Source organism: Medicago sativa, chromosome 7 (assembly GCF_051527215.1).
Source record: "Medicago sativa cultivar Bolivia chromosome 7, Bolivia_mono, whole genome shotgun sequence".
Taxonomy (NCBI): domain Eukaryota; kingdom Viridiplantae; phylum Streptophyta; class Magnoliopsida; order Fabales; family Fabaceae; genus Medicago; species Medicago sativa.
The window spans coordinates 34,094,574-34,110,139 of NC_140755.1; the positions used below are offsets into that span (position 1 = coordinate 34,094,574).

The 15,566-nt window shown below is 33.5% G+C and overlaps 1 pseudogene; it reads right to left on the bottom strand.

The window, feature by feature from the left end:
* Positions 1–9,853: 9,853 nt before the first annotated feature.
* LOC146905825 (F-box/LRR-repeat protein At4g14096-like) lies at positions 9,854–10,632 on the bottom strand (annotated as a pseudogene).
* Between the last annotated feature and the right edge of the window lie 4,934 nt (positions 10,633–15,566).

Below are 15,566 nucleotides of genomic sequence, written 5' to 3' on the forward strand. Positions count from 1 at the left end.
TATCAAAAACAAGAAACTTGTCCCTCACTTTCTATTGTCTTTTGGGTTACATCTTCCTGAAATTATTTTTCTTGTCAGTTCTGTTTCCTCGATTTTACATCGAGAAGGGTCTGTTAAATCCTGGGGGATTAGCGTATAATTACGCGGAAAATCCTTAAGGACAGTGCGATCAGCACGTCTCAGACTACGTCCATCGTTTGTTCATCTTGCAGTCCTCTTATCAAATTGATGTTTAAAGATGCTGATGAATTATGTAGATGGTCAATTCTACAACAATATCAAGACAGATAAGTTTAATTGATCTTTCTCTTTTGTTTATTCTCATCAATATAAATTGATTATTATATTTATATATTGTTTATTATTTATAGATATAATATTATGCCTAATTTTACAACAATCTTAAGGATTTTCTTTTTGGCATAGAATTATTGATATAAAGTATAAATTGTTATAAAATCTATTTTAGATTTGTTTATATTGTTGTCAATGAAAAGTTATTGGCAATGAGATGTTTGTTTACCGTGACCTCTAATATTCTCTCACATAAGTCTGATTATATTTACTCTCAACATCTAATTTCATTTTATTTGTAGAATTGAGAGCTGCCTATTAATTTGTAAATTTTCGGTGGTGGTGAAGCTATGATTTACGGGGAATTGAATGTCAAATAAGTTGCTAAAAATAATATTATGGATGTGTCACCCAGCAAGTTGATGTTTCATAAGAGAAAGAAGACAGTGAACTTCAAATCATCAATTTAGCGTGGCTGGTAAATGAACGAGAGTATAGTGTGATCGATTTCGGTGTAAGTTTTAAACTCGTATCTCCTTGAAATCATCTACAAGGGGTCAGGTACACATTCAAATCTTATGCCTCATAAATCTTTATTTCTGTGTTTTGAAATTGTGAGAGTGTATTGAATATGTTTGAAAAGGGAAGAAAGGAAAAAAAAAAATTGTATGACTTTTCAAAATTGTGCTCCGGCTTTCATTAGGCCAACTACATCTGTAATTGAGTTCAATTTTTATAATGACTAAATTTTGATCCCGTTGCATATGATATTCTTAATCATGTTAAAAATTGATGACTTGCTTGATTGGAAATAAAGTCTTATGTTGATTCAAGATGCATGTCTAAGATTGAAAATTTTGAAGCACCTTTTTCCTTTGAGACTAATCACTTGCATTTCTTAACTTTGATTTTCTAAAAGGTTTCATAGTGTTATATTGTATTATTTTTTGTTCTGATTGATCCATATAGATATATTGATTTATCCTTGCTGAAAATTGCTATGAAGTATTACATGTCGAATATATATTGGCTGTGTACTTGTCTATATTGTGTGCAAGTAATTTTCCTTTGAAAATATTTCATGTGATGTTTGCCATATAGAATGAATCCATTAAGCATGAGTAGGTGAGAAGTGATATAAATTCTATTCATAATGTGTACAGGTTTGATATGCTTGTTAACTGAATATTTTTGTGACCCTGTATTAAAAGATAAGACTTGAATTTTGTGGGTATAAATTAAATTGATGTCCACTTTAATTTTTTGTGAAATATATTTCATTGTGGGGGCATATTTTGTTCATATCGTAAGAATCTGTGTTGTGTATATTAGTACCATGGTTTGAGAATGCTATTGTCTATGCTTAGTGGTCAAGGTGTTTATAAAGTTGTCTCTTTTAATGTAATATGGTACTTGTTAATTCTCTATAAAATTGACTTTGATTGGGTATATGTCATATATGTTTATATTGAGAGCACTCCTTGACATGTGTATGTATGAGTTTAGTGTTTTGAAAATTTTACCTTATACAAGTGAATTGACATGAGATATTGTATTGAGAAAATTATGAAAAATACTGTATGGGTTATCCATTGTATTAGAATAATACAATGATGTTTAATGAAATTTGTTTACGAGAATATATATATATATATATATATATATATATATATATATATTATGAGATTTATTTTCCATTGTGGAACTGTTGTCACTTGAAAATTATTCAAGTAGACCTGTATGATAAATTTATATATAGAGTTATATTTTCTCAATGTGGGGGTTTGTCGCTTAGATTTTATCTAAGTAAACCTGATGAACTATATCAAGAAAGTCAGCTTGACAATATATGAAATATTGTTTAGAGTCGATGAACCATTGCATCAAAATAATGCAATGATGTTAATTGAAACTGAAATCCAATGAGAATAAATTAAAATGTAAACTTACTTTACTTATTGTGGGGATGTTGTCACTTGAAGTCATTCAAGCAGACCTGTATAATAAATCTACAAATAGATTTATATTTATCTACATTGATAGTGATGTCGCTTAATAATAATGTAAGCAGACATGTATATAAATAATTATAGAGATCAAGTTTATTGTTATAGATTTTGATAAATATATGAGACTGATTGACTTAGAGACGTCTTAGTCAATCTTATATGATGAAAGAAAATTGTCTTCATCATTTGTGTATAAAGTAGCTACTAAACAAAGCCCCTTGGGATGAAATAAATTGTGTACATCGAGGGGATTGGGACTTAAGCCACTCGAAATTAATAAGTGATGGGAACCCAACCTTTGTGATTGGAGATCCCATGAATAAGGTTCATATGGGTAAGAACAAGTCACTTATTAGTTCTGCTAGCACCAAAAATTAGTTAATTAATTTTTGCTCTCGTCCCTTTCCTATGGTGTGTGTGAGATGTGCTAGACACTGCATTACTGAGAGGATAAGCCTATAAAGCTTTTAATGAATTTCATATCCCTTATGGGTGGTGTATGATTTGCAGCATACACTTGATGAAATCACCTATGTGAGTGTCAAGTGGGGCCGCTTGTATGAGATCTTGGCGAAATCTCTGGAGCACTCATGAAATAATCCAGGCACGCGCACGGCCTATTCGCGCACCACAGCGCCAACGACAAGAATTGTGGGGGTGTGATGCGAATGGTATACCGCTAACATACATCAAGTGATTTTGGTTCATATAGCTTGCTACACCAACTTCGCTGTGTGTTAAGTATTATCATTCTAGGGCTGGTTCATATAGCTTGCTACACCAGTTTGATGCATCACATCTAGGATGTTAACCCAAGAAGTCCTTTTTCTAACTTATTTTAAACTTTTGAAATATGTGGGGGATTGTTGTAAATTTTGAATATATTTCAAAAGTTTCAAATATTTTGTGTCCCATATTTTTAATTGAGAAATATAGAAAAATATTTTAATAGAAAACTATTATCATATTATATTTAATTATAAGGTTTGACTTGGTTTTGAGACATGTTTTTAATTCCAATTTTTTGTAACTGTCATTCATTTACATCTCTTGAATATGGGAATAATATTGTTTCTTTCTTAACTATTTTATTTGAGCACTTATTACTAAGTCAATGCATAACGTTTCTTTTAATAGCCATTTAGAAGGAATTATTCTTGCTTGACTTAACAAAGATATGGTGCACATAAAAGGCAATTCACGTATTGTATGAAGGATGGCTTTTATCACTTGGCTTTGAGCTTTATCAAAAACAAGAAACTTGTCCCTCACTTTCTATTGTCTTTTGGGTTACATCTTCCTGAAATTATTTTTCTTGTCAGTTCTGTTTCCTCGATTTTACATCGAGAAGGGTCTGTTAAATCCTGGGGGATTAGCGTATAATTACGCGGAAAATCCTTAAGGACAGTGCGATCAGCACGTCTCAGACTACGTCCATCGTTTGTTCATCTTGCAGTCCTCTTATCAAATTGATGTTTAAAGATGCTGATGAATTATGTAGATGGTCAATTCTACAACAATATCAAGACAGATAAGTTTAATTGATCTTTCTCTTTTGTTTATTCTGATCAATATAAATTGATTATTATATTTATATATTGTTTATTATTTATAGATATAATATTATGCCTAATTTTACAACAGTACATAGTACTTTATCTATATCTATATGCAGATAAATCAATAGCTAAAAATTTATGATCATAATCACTTGCTTTTCTGCCATAATAAGTTAGTAGAATAACATAGGCAATTTACTTGATACACATTAATTCCTAAGTTTATGCATGTGTACAAGTTACTCCTTTAATCTTTTAACTTAGTCAACGAAACATTCCAGAAAGACTAACATGTAATCATGTGAATTACCATAAATTTTAGAATAAATTCGCTGCAACATCAATTCAATTCTAAATATAAAGACAAAAAAACAGGAAGTGAAGACAAAAAACTGTACCCATTATTGGAAACGCTGCTTCCACCAAACCCAGACATGAAGTCATCAAAATCATGAGATTTTTTTATCAAATTTTTAGAGTTTGTTGCATGCAATCCACCAAGTAAATCATCAACACCGACATTTTTTTGACTGACTCCACCGAATATATCATACACATAAACCTGCGACGACAAAGAACATGTTGAAACCGATCCGAATATCGGATCATCGTCAAACGAAACTCCGTTGCGGACCTTTGATTTGGCGTTTTCACCGAAGATCTCATCAATTGCATCGCAAAACCCCCTGACTGCTGCGTTTTAACGCCGATATCAAAATCGAAAGTTGAATGTTGAGGAGATCTGGATCCATTTTGGGATTGGAAGGATCGGAAGTGAGAATCGGCGGGAGGTGTGGGTGTGGGTCGCTTTATGGAAGCCATTGGAGCTGATTTACCTTGGGGTTTCAATCCATATCGCTCGGTCAAAACACCAAACTCATCCATGGTGGATAGAACGGAAAAATTGAGGGATATTAGTGGTTGGTGATGGAACAAATTTGGGACTAACAAAGGAGAATTTAAGGTTTGGGTGAGTGGAGAAGATCTAGAATGAAAGAATGAAAAACGCGAGACAGAGAAATTGGGATTTATTTAATTTTATTATTATTATTTGTTTTCCCCTTCAGTTAATTGTATCCACTGATGGAAAAAACATTAGATGTAAAGTTTATTAATATTACAAAATTGCCACCGCGTTTATATTTCCCCTCATGCATTATTTCACTGATGGGAAAACTCTTTGACATGTATTTTTTCCCTCAGGCATTTTCTCCACTGATGTGTAAACCTTCTCCAAAGTTTACTAAAATTTCAAAATTGCCACCGTATGTATCTTTTCTCTCAGGTATTTTCTCTGCTGATGTGAAAACTAAAACCCCTGTGATGTTAAATATATATTTTGTAGTAGTGAAATCAGTCAATCAACCATTTATTCTTCGAGGGAAAACAGTTTGCAAGTATTTTATCCATTTGCAAAGCAAGAAATCTCAAAAAAATTCAACAAATTTCAGTTGAAGCTATGGTAGAACGGAGGTCTTGGTTTTTTGTGTGAATTACGATTGCATCTGTGGGTGTGGCTAGGAGTTTTGTTCATCTTTGTGCATAATTCATGATTTCTGTTTCAATCATTTCTGTTGAGTAGGAGAATTGTTCATCTTTGTGTATCATCACTTAGTTCATAATTCTGCAGTTGGATTGCTAATGTTTTACTGTATTATGGTTTTTAGATTTTTTGTTCTATCTCGACGAGCACTACTTGTGTGCATTCAATTGTTTCCTGATAAGCCATAGCCTCTTCTCAGTTTCTAATTTGTGTTATTTAAAAGTTAACAAGCAAATTTACTTGGTATTTCTCAGTTACTGCTAATTTCTTATAAATCTAATTCAAAATATTTGCCACAATTTGATGAAACAAGGAAAGTAAAGAAACAACCAGAGGGTGCAATGAATTGGTACTTGTTTCAACTTTCATACATGAAATAACTTGAAAGCAAAAACTACTATTGTTTTTTTTTCTTTCTCTCTGACTATGGTGCATTCAAGAGGAAATGATGAAAAATATTAGGATTTGGATCCTCTAATATGTGTATGAGATTTACACATGAGAGGGTAATACTTATTCTCCTACCATTCAAATTGAGAAACATACAAAAAATTTAAATATGTTTCTATCTCATCTTGAATCGTGGAAAATTACACATTAATCTCCCGTGTGTAAATCACACATGAGAGTATCCAAATTCAAAATTTTCTGACCAATTGTCTAGCTAGCATGATATCACATGCATTACAGTTTAGGGCATCATGTGTTTTTTGTATTATTCTTAACAATTTTTTTTTTTTTGTTATAAGAAACTTTGAGAAAATTATAGATTTGAGAAAATCATGTTAATTTAGTTAAGAGCCATATGAAAAGCACCTAAGCTAATACACGTAAATTTAACCTATTATTTATTGTGCTACCTATGATGCCCCACCACTAACTAAATTCTTATCGAAGGTTTAATGAACCCGATTTCTTCCATGAAAATTGACTTTGTTCTTGGGGAATAAATAATGAGCTTGTTCTAAATTGACTTCACCAAAACCACAATCAAACCTTAATTACGGCGGTGATGTAAATGTTTTAGTGGTCCCCACACACTATCACAACCACAAGTGCGGCCACGTCCACCGCATTTCGCCATAGTATAAGGTTTATAGCGTAACTACAACCGCAATTTAGAACCTTTGCAAGTAATTTGGTATCCACAAGTCTTTTGAAATAAACATCCATCAAAGTATGATCATTGTGCTAACATGTACTCATTTTAATTTGTGAAATCACTCTTGTAATAAATGAAGTGGACAGAGACCAAATCTTGAAAAGATAAAGTGAAAAAAAATTGTTGAAAGAACTATCAAATTTGGTCATGTTTTATATTCATTCAAAATTTTGAGTGAGTTCATGTGAAACTACTTGAAGTCTCGATTTCAAGCAAACGGCATAAAATAAAATTAACTATTGAAAAGCATAAGTAAAGACCGAGCATATCGTTTTCATATATCAGTAACATCAAAATAATCAGTACAACATCACTTTAACTTCTACAAGCAAAAAAGAAAATATGCATACAAGATTAATTCAATAGACCTGAAGTTATATAATTCTCCATACAACTCATTCAATAGATTATCAAGGCATCTTCATAAAGTGCATATAGCCACCATGTCCAAAATCATTCTCCCTACAAAAGATGGTTTCCTTCCATATTTCTACATGTTCTCTGAAATCAATAGGTAAGAAAAAACAAGTCAAAATCTAATAGAAATTTCTTCAATCATTGTTCTTCATATCAAGAATCATAATGACTTTAGTCATGGAAAAAGACAAGTGAAAATCTAACATAATCTTGTTTATGAACAATGGAGGTAAGGAAAATTAAACCATTATTGCAATAGCTTGCTTTGTTGCACACAGACTGGGAAATTAATTCATTGCTGCAACAATACCATTTTATACAAACCAAAATAAAGTGTATTTACCATTTTCACAGAACCTATCATGCAGACAACCAACTGTATTAACAATAAATCAGTGCTCAAGTATCTTAGTTAGGGAAACAATAGTGCTAATGCTATGGCTTATCTCCGTGGCTGATAAAATCTGAAAATAGAATATAATGCAAGATACATAAAACAATAACAAGAACAAATGACTACAGTGCAAAAGATAGTGCAAAAGAAATAGATGTGTTTTTTCCCCTTATGGTCTAAATATTAGCAGAAAAGCTTTGGTGACTTTCTGCCTTTCCTAATTTAGGTTCATTACAACCTTTTCTTTGATCCATCATATAATATGAGTTTAACAGAATGTTTGCAATGAAACATGGATCACTACAAATCATAACGTGCAAGTTCTTTTGGAGAACTATCTCCTTCCTCGTAGCACAGTGAAATGAAAGGATACGTTCCATGCTTAATTTGGCTATTTAACAATACTCTAAGGACTCTAAACTCTATAAAAATCGACTGATTATGATTTTGAGATTCTATGCTAGAGATTACACATACGAGGTTTTCAACGGCCCCACTCTCGCAAATACACAAGTTCATATCTTGCAGAACAGCTCCCCATTATCTAGACTGTCTTTTATTGGTAACCTGTTTTAAAACAACTTCCGCAACATAAAGACATTTTTGGAGGAACATCTTTGTGCCGAACAAACTTATCCTAAAAGGGTTTTGGGTGTGCGGCTTCCCCTTTTGAACACCGTATATGCTCTTCACATAGAAAATACTCCTCCAGCAACACCATTCCAGCTCCAGTATTCATGTTCAGCCCCATTGAAACGCTCTTCTTTTATCACTATGCGGCATGTAACCAACAAACTCAATTCTCACAATTAAAAGGCTCTCTTCTCTAATTCCAATTTCAACCTCTCTCCACCCTACCCTCTCATTCCCCACAAAAATCCACTACTTTGACCTCTTTTTCAGTTATGATGAGAAAAAATCTCTCAAAGCTATCTTTTAGTACCATACCCTCACCAATCCATGGATCTCTCCAAAACAATGTGCCCTGCCCGTGTGTCAATTGCTACAGTTAGACATGCAATGAGGCTCATTCTTCGTAATTATAATATTTAAGATTTTAGACTGTCTACAATCCTTTATTAACTGTAAATACAATACTATCTCATTTAAGAAATTAATTTCTGGTCAAATTTGGTTAAGACACGGAAATATGCAATCGGAACATAACACTAACAGAAACACGTTTTCCTGTTAGTCAAGGTCAACTACACGGATCAAGAAGTCTTCAAAAAGATCATTTATCCAAGTCCTTTTCATGTGACAATCAAAACATTAATACACTATCAAAAGACAGATAAATAAAGAATCCTTTGAGAATACAACTAATTTGTTTAATCGTTGTCCATGCTTATTAAAAAGAAAAAAGAAGGTACATGACAAAAATGAGACACTCATTTACAACTGCACCTTCCTCCTTTTTTTTTGACGAAACAATTGCTCCCTCCTACCATATGTTTATGCATCAAATCAGAATTTAGAATACAACTACTTACAAAATCAATCATTGTGGATTTGAAGTCATAAACAGATAAAAATAAAAATAGGTAAGCAAATAAAAGATTATTTAAGGAACACTTTACCATGACCATTGAATCAGAGTTACGCATAAAACTACACACAAAATGGATATGAAGTCTTAAAAACAATAAAAACAAAAATAGGTAAGCCAGTACTATATGATTTAAGGAACACTTTTCCTTGACTCAAGCACCAAAGACAAAGTTAATGACAATCAGAGTTCTAGTCCGAACTACCAAATCTAGGAATTGCATGGTAGAACTAGAAGTTAATTAGCTAATTAAATGACAGGAATGATTAGAGTATCTAATACTTACATGGATCATGAACCATGATAAACTGTGAGTTTGCACGTTGAAGAGGCCCTTTGGAATGAAGATAATTTTCTTCTAATTTTAGGCCGTCCACAGGTCCAGATTTTCATGGTTTGTAAAACACTTGCATTCTTCAAAATATACCTTGCTAGCAGAAGCTCACTTTGTAGGCCTAAGAAATTGAAGAGATTGCAAGTTCTAAGGTGTAATGAGAGGCATTGCGGAACAACATTTGGGTCTACCCAATTTTCTTCTCTATGTTCGTCGTCTACGTCGCCTTGTTAATAATGCACATAAAATAAAAAACATAACTGTGTTTTATATGTTCCACACTGGATGAGACAAGTAAGTTTACCAACACAGACGCCGATGCAATGAATAAATAAATCACACGATCTATAACAAACCTGGTCAATGTCAAGCTTTTGAAGCTTGGGGCAATGCTTGAGAACTTCCACTATGAATTCACAAGTGTAATAATCCATACAAATAAGCTCCAGTTGGGTCAGATTATGAAATGTAGGAATCAAATCATCAATGTAATACACCTAGTTCAAATATGTAGAAACCTAAATTAATAGAAATGAAAGTAAAAATTATCGCACACAGAAAACAAAAAGAAAAACCAAATACACATCAACAACATTTTTCTTTTCAATGCCAACATCAGTAAGTATCATAAACAAACCTCTTTAACTTCGAAGCACAGAGAAGATACATTGTGAACTACGTTCAACGGAAAATAATCAGGAAAGCAATCAATATCAGCTGTCGTCAAGTTACTTAAGAAAAAGCTCTTCCACTCATCAGTTAGGGATTCACCATCGGATTCGTTAGAATCATAAGACAGAAAAACTGTATGTAAATCCTCAAGATTAGGACATCCCCTTAGAAAGATCATAAAATCTTCAAGTTTAGGCAACGAAATATGTTTCAAATGAAGGGTTTTGAGAGAAGGAAGCAGAACAGAAGAAAAACCCTCTTCCACGATGAAATAAGAAAGCTTGAGAACCACAAGAGTTCTGCAATTGAGAATACTGATGGGTAAAGTCACCATAGACACATGGAGATGAAGGTATTCAACTCCACATTGTAGCACAAAGTTGATCCATTTGGAAACACTGCTAAAGGGGTCGTGGCGGTCATGTGGATTAAAAACGTATAGAACCTCGAGACAGAATGTCTTAATGGGAAGTGCGGGATCTCGGGACAGTAAAATAGAGTAGACGAAGTCGTTAAAGCGAAAATGGGTGATTTCGTCAGCCCCCATCGTGTTGGTGAATACAGAGTGGTGACTGAGAGCCATAGATACTTCCATCTCTTAGAAAGAATACTTGTGGCAACGGATTCTTTGGTTTCGAGAAAAGAGAGAATGTGACAGAGAATTGGTTCTGGTAAACTGCTTATTATATCTTCCGCCATTAAAATTTGAAGGACTGAAAATCCATAAATTGTCACCTATTTGTACAAATCAAAAATAGTAGAAGAAGAATCGGAAGTGAAAGGGCAATGTAAAAGCGCGAAGGAATGTGAGAAGAACGGAACGGCCGACCATGTAACTTTGGTCAAAAACCTTCCGAATTCCAAGAAACTTTGAAAATCTTTTGAAATAGTGAAACGTTTCAATTATTAGCTTTGTATTTATTTTTTTTGGATTTTTTTTTTACAAGATTTTTTTAAAAAATGTTAACGAGTGTCCCGGAAAGTATTGAAAATTAAAATATTTGAATTTTATTTATAAAATTATTTCTTGTTTTGAATCTTTGATAAGTGCTCTGGAAGCACTCCCCTCTTTTTTAGCAAGGCAGAATGAATTATATTAACGATAAAAGTGTTTCTTATAACGCATACAAAAAAGGTGTTATTGGGCAAATCCCTAATAAAAGAAAGCCACCAACCATGATAACTGAAAGTTAAATTAACGTATTTTGTTTGAGTTTTGATGATAAGTAGTAGATTTTCGATTGAGTTTTGATGAACGTATTTTGACATAAGTTTTGTTATGTTGCGAAATATGATTTTAAACGTGTATTTTAAGAATGGTGTTTTGAAAATTACGGTTATAATGATGACGACCTAGGTGCACCTAGTATGTGATTTCAATTAGCTATAGTTACCCCGTTAGATGGAGCCGCCCCTATGGAAAGTCCGCCATTAGGAGGAGAGGGCTATCAATGATAGGTAAACTCCCTAATTGAAAATGTTTTACACTTGTTTTGAGTCGAGAGCAAAGAGCTATCCGTTAGATGGAGCCGCCCCAATGGAAAGGCCACCATTAGGAGGAGAGGGCTATCAACGAGATGGAGCTAATTCTCGATTCACCCATTTAAATTATTTTCACTAAATGGACTTTTCTATACTTTCTTTAAAGGCTTTTATTATGATTTTCGACAATATATTATTTAAAGGCTTTTATCATGATTTTCGACACACACACACACACACACACACACACACACATATATATATATATATATATATATATATATATATTAAAAGGATTTTATTATGATTTTCGACAATATACTTTTAAAGACTTTTGTTATGATTTTCGGCGTTATATTTTATAAAGGCTTGTAATCTTATTTCCACATCTTTACAACATTGAGACTAGAAATATTCTTATTCATGATAATGATTTTCACGTACAATGATACAAGGTAATTGCAAGCAGAGATATTCATGTTGCTTCTAAATGTTAGATATGTGATGGCTTGTAGTAAGGTTATACCAGAAAGATAAACTCACAGTTTAAAAGGTGTTATAAAAATTTCCTTAATAAATTTAGTTCATCTTATTATAGTTTGGTTAAACAAGCTAAGAGCAATATATTTGTTATGTTGGTGACATTGGATTCACAAATATTATTTGATTTTGGATTAATAGAATTTCATACGGTTACTAATTTTGTAAATTGATATGAGATTTGAGAAAGTTAACTATTCGTGCTCTTGTGTGTTTCCCTTCTAGTTGGTGGTGATTGTTGTCTCCTCACCAAGTCTTTGTGACTTACCCCTTCTTCTTCAAAGTCAAGTGCGTAGAAAGCTTGTAGCAGATTTAAAGATCTTTCAACGTCATTCTTTTGGTAGGTTTCCTATATGTATAAACTAAATGGTCAATGTATCTGCAGCTATTGGTAGTCTAGAAATGTTTTGTTTTGAGTTGTACAAACATCTAGTTGTGTCACTTTGAGATTCTGCTGAAAATACAAGTATATAGACAAGATTCATATCTTTGAAAGTATTCAAAATACAGAGGATACTCTGTCGAAATTTCAGTGGATACCATTTTAAGTGAAAGACAAATTTGAAAATTGTTTAAATTATAGTTTGTCAAGTGTCGTCAATAGGCTTGCCGGACTAGGATGTTTTAATTCGTGCGCCGCTCACAATTGTGAATTTTGGGTCGTGACACATCTCCATTTCATATTATCATTAACTTCAAAATAAGTGCACCATCACTTTAATTCCAACAAAATTTTAAAAGACTTGGAAATTACATTATCTATCTGGAGTTCACTTCTACCACATCCCCTCTTCATGCATTTAATAAAACATTAGTAGCTTACAACTCTCAGTTATTCATGTCCTACATACTTGCAAGTGATTATCAAAGCATCTTCATAAAGTCCAAAAATACAATCTCCCTACAATGGTTTCCTTCCATACACCTGCCGAGTAATACAGTACGAAACTGGTAGCACACCAAGCCTTTCTTCCATGAAAATTCATATTGATGGTTTGATGAACCCGATTTCTTCCATGCAAATTGACTTTGTTCTTGGGAAGTAAATAATGAGATTGTTCTAAATTGACTCTACCAAAACCACTATGCACACCAAGCCTTAATCGACGGAATGTTACCACCAAACTTTAGCAAGTCCTTTCCAGACAGCATTGCAATAACGACCTTTTTTTTTGACGTTAAAGACAATTTCATTAACAAAAGTCTGGCAATAAATCAAATGTCAAGACTGCAGAAATACAAGGCGGGGTTTCTTCGATCCATATGCAATCTAAATTCTTAAGAGCATATTTTGCTAAATAATGAGCAGCTTGGTTGGCTTCACGTCTAACATGCACAAAATTTAAACTACGAAAACTACCCTTAAAACTAATACAATCACGAATAATAGAGCCAGCATAGTTGGAAGAAAGTTGGTGAGCATTCAATGCTAAAACCACAATAGAAGCATCTGATTCTGCTATAAGATTCAGAAAAGACATGTCTTTTTTGCAAATTCCAAACCCTTCTGCATGGCTAAAGCTTCTGCAACCTCTGAATCTGGTAATGAAAAGACTTGCCATGAACTAGCACCAACGACAACACCTTCATTATCTCTCACCACAACACCAATGCCCCACTTATCACCCTCTACCGGACCTGCTGCATCAACATTAAGCTTATTGAAACCACTAAAAGGAGGTGTCCAATGAACATCGGATATTGGTAATATTGGACCTCTACTTAGTGTCTCCACCAACACCGTACTAGCACTCTTAAAATACACAATAGATCTTTGTGCCTTTTAAACAATGGCAGCCACATCAACATCAATTCCCTCAAAACATTTCTTATTTCTAGAAAACCATATCTCATAACACAATGTCAAAACATGGACTATAATATCCTCATCGACATCAATAATATTTTCTTCCAACCACTTATGAAAAGGAACATACCTCGAATCATGTGAATTAAATACCACACCTAAAGAGGAAGCAAACCATACCTACTTTGACCAACGACACTCCATAAAGAGGTGTGAAATTGTCTCATTATGCTCCCCACAAAGAACACACAATGGATCGCTACTTATTCCTTTTTTAAAAAGATCGTTTTTTACTGGTAGTTTTTCATGTATAATCCTCCAAGAAAAGTGGATGTGTCTTGGAATACTTTTTATTTTTCATAATTTTTTCCACACTTGGTGATTATTGTCTTGCATTGAGCTATGTGAGCCATATGTTTCACGCCTTGCTTTTAATAAATGGTATGAACTCTTCACATAAAAAGTAGCTGACCGTGAAGCACCCCATTCAAATTCATCTTGAAGTTGAGAGAAAGAAATTGGCAATTGAAGAATTTGTTGAGCCTCAAAAGGGAGAAAAATTTCATTAATTAAAGGAGCATTCCAACATCGAATATCATGGTGAATGAGATCTGCGACAAACTTAATATCACAATTAGGGGGTTTAGGGGACCATATCTTGCGCCCATTTTGGTAAGGAAGCCAATTATCCTGCCATATATTGATTAGACGACCGTCTCCTACTCTCCAAATACCAGCTTTCTCAATAACATCCACTCGTGCTTGCAAAATACTTCTCCATGTATAACTTGGGCAGTCACCCATTGAATCTTTCAAGAAATTGCTTCTAGGAGAATACCTTGCTTTCAAACATTGTGAGATCAATAAGTTGTCTTTGTGCATAATACGCCAACCTTGTTTAGACAACATTGCAAGGTTAAACTCATGAAATATTCGAAAGCCTATTCCACCTTTCTTTTTTTCCTTACATAATGTCTCCCATTTAATCCAATAAATTTTACGCTCACCTTGTTTGCTACCCCACCAGAACTTACTGATCATACTTTCAATATGCTCACATAAACCCATCGGAAGTAGAAAACAACTCATCACATACGTAGGGATAGCTTGAACCACTGATTTGATCAAAACTTCTCTCCCAGTAGTTGATAGAAATTTTTCTTTCCAACCTTTCAGCTTCTTCCACACCCTACCTTGGACAAAATTGAAAACCTGTTTCTTAGACCTACCAACAAAAGCAGGTAGCCCCAGATACTTTGAGTGACACTCAACAGCCTTAATTTGCATCCAACCTTGGAACAAGATTTTACGATTATCAAGTACATTTCGGCTAAAAGAGATTTCTGATTTGTCCAAATTAATAAGTTGACCAGAAGCAGATTGGTAAGTATTAAAAATTTCTTGAATGGTCTGAGCATCTTGAACGTGTTAACTAGTACGCATAGTACGCATAGAACGGAACGGTCGAACATGTAACTTTGGTCAAAAACCTTCCGAATTCCAAGAAACTTTGAAAATCTTTTGAAATACTCCCTCCGTCCCATAATATAAACAAGGGTTAATTATGTTTTAGGTCCCTATAAATAGGCGTGTTTCCAACATTAGTCCCTACTTAAATTTTATTAAATTTTTGGTCCCCAACGTTTTTTTCCGTTAGCAAAATAGGTCCTCGCTGTTTATTGTTGCTGATTGAGCAAACGGTGAAGCACACATGAATGGCACATTTGACTTTTTTTGTTGGGTTAACTATGTTTTTAGTCCCTATAAAATTGAGGCATTTTAAGTTTAGTCCTTACTTAATTTT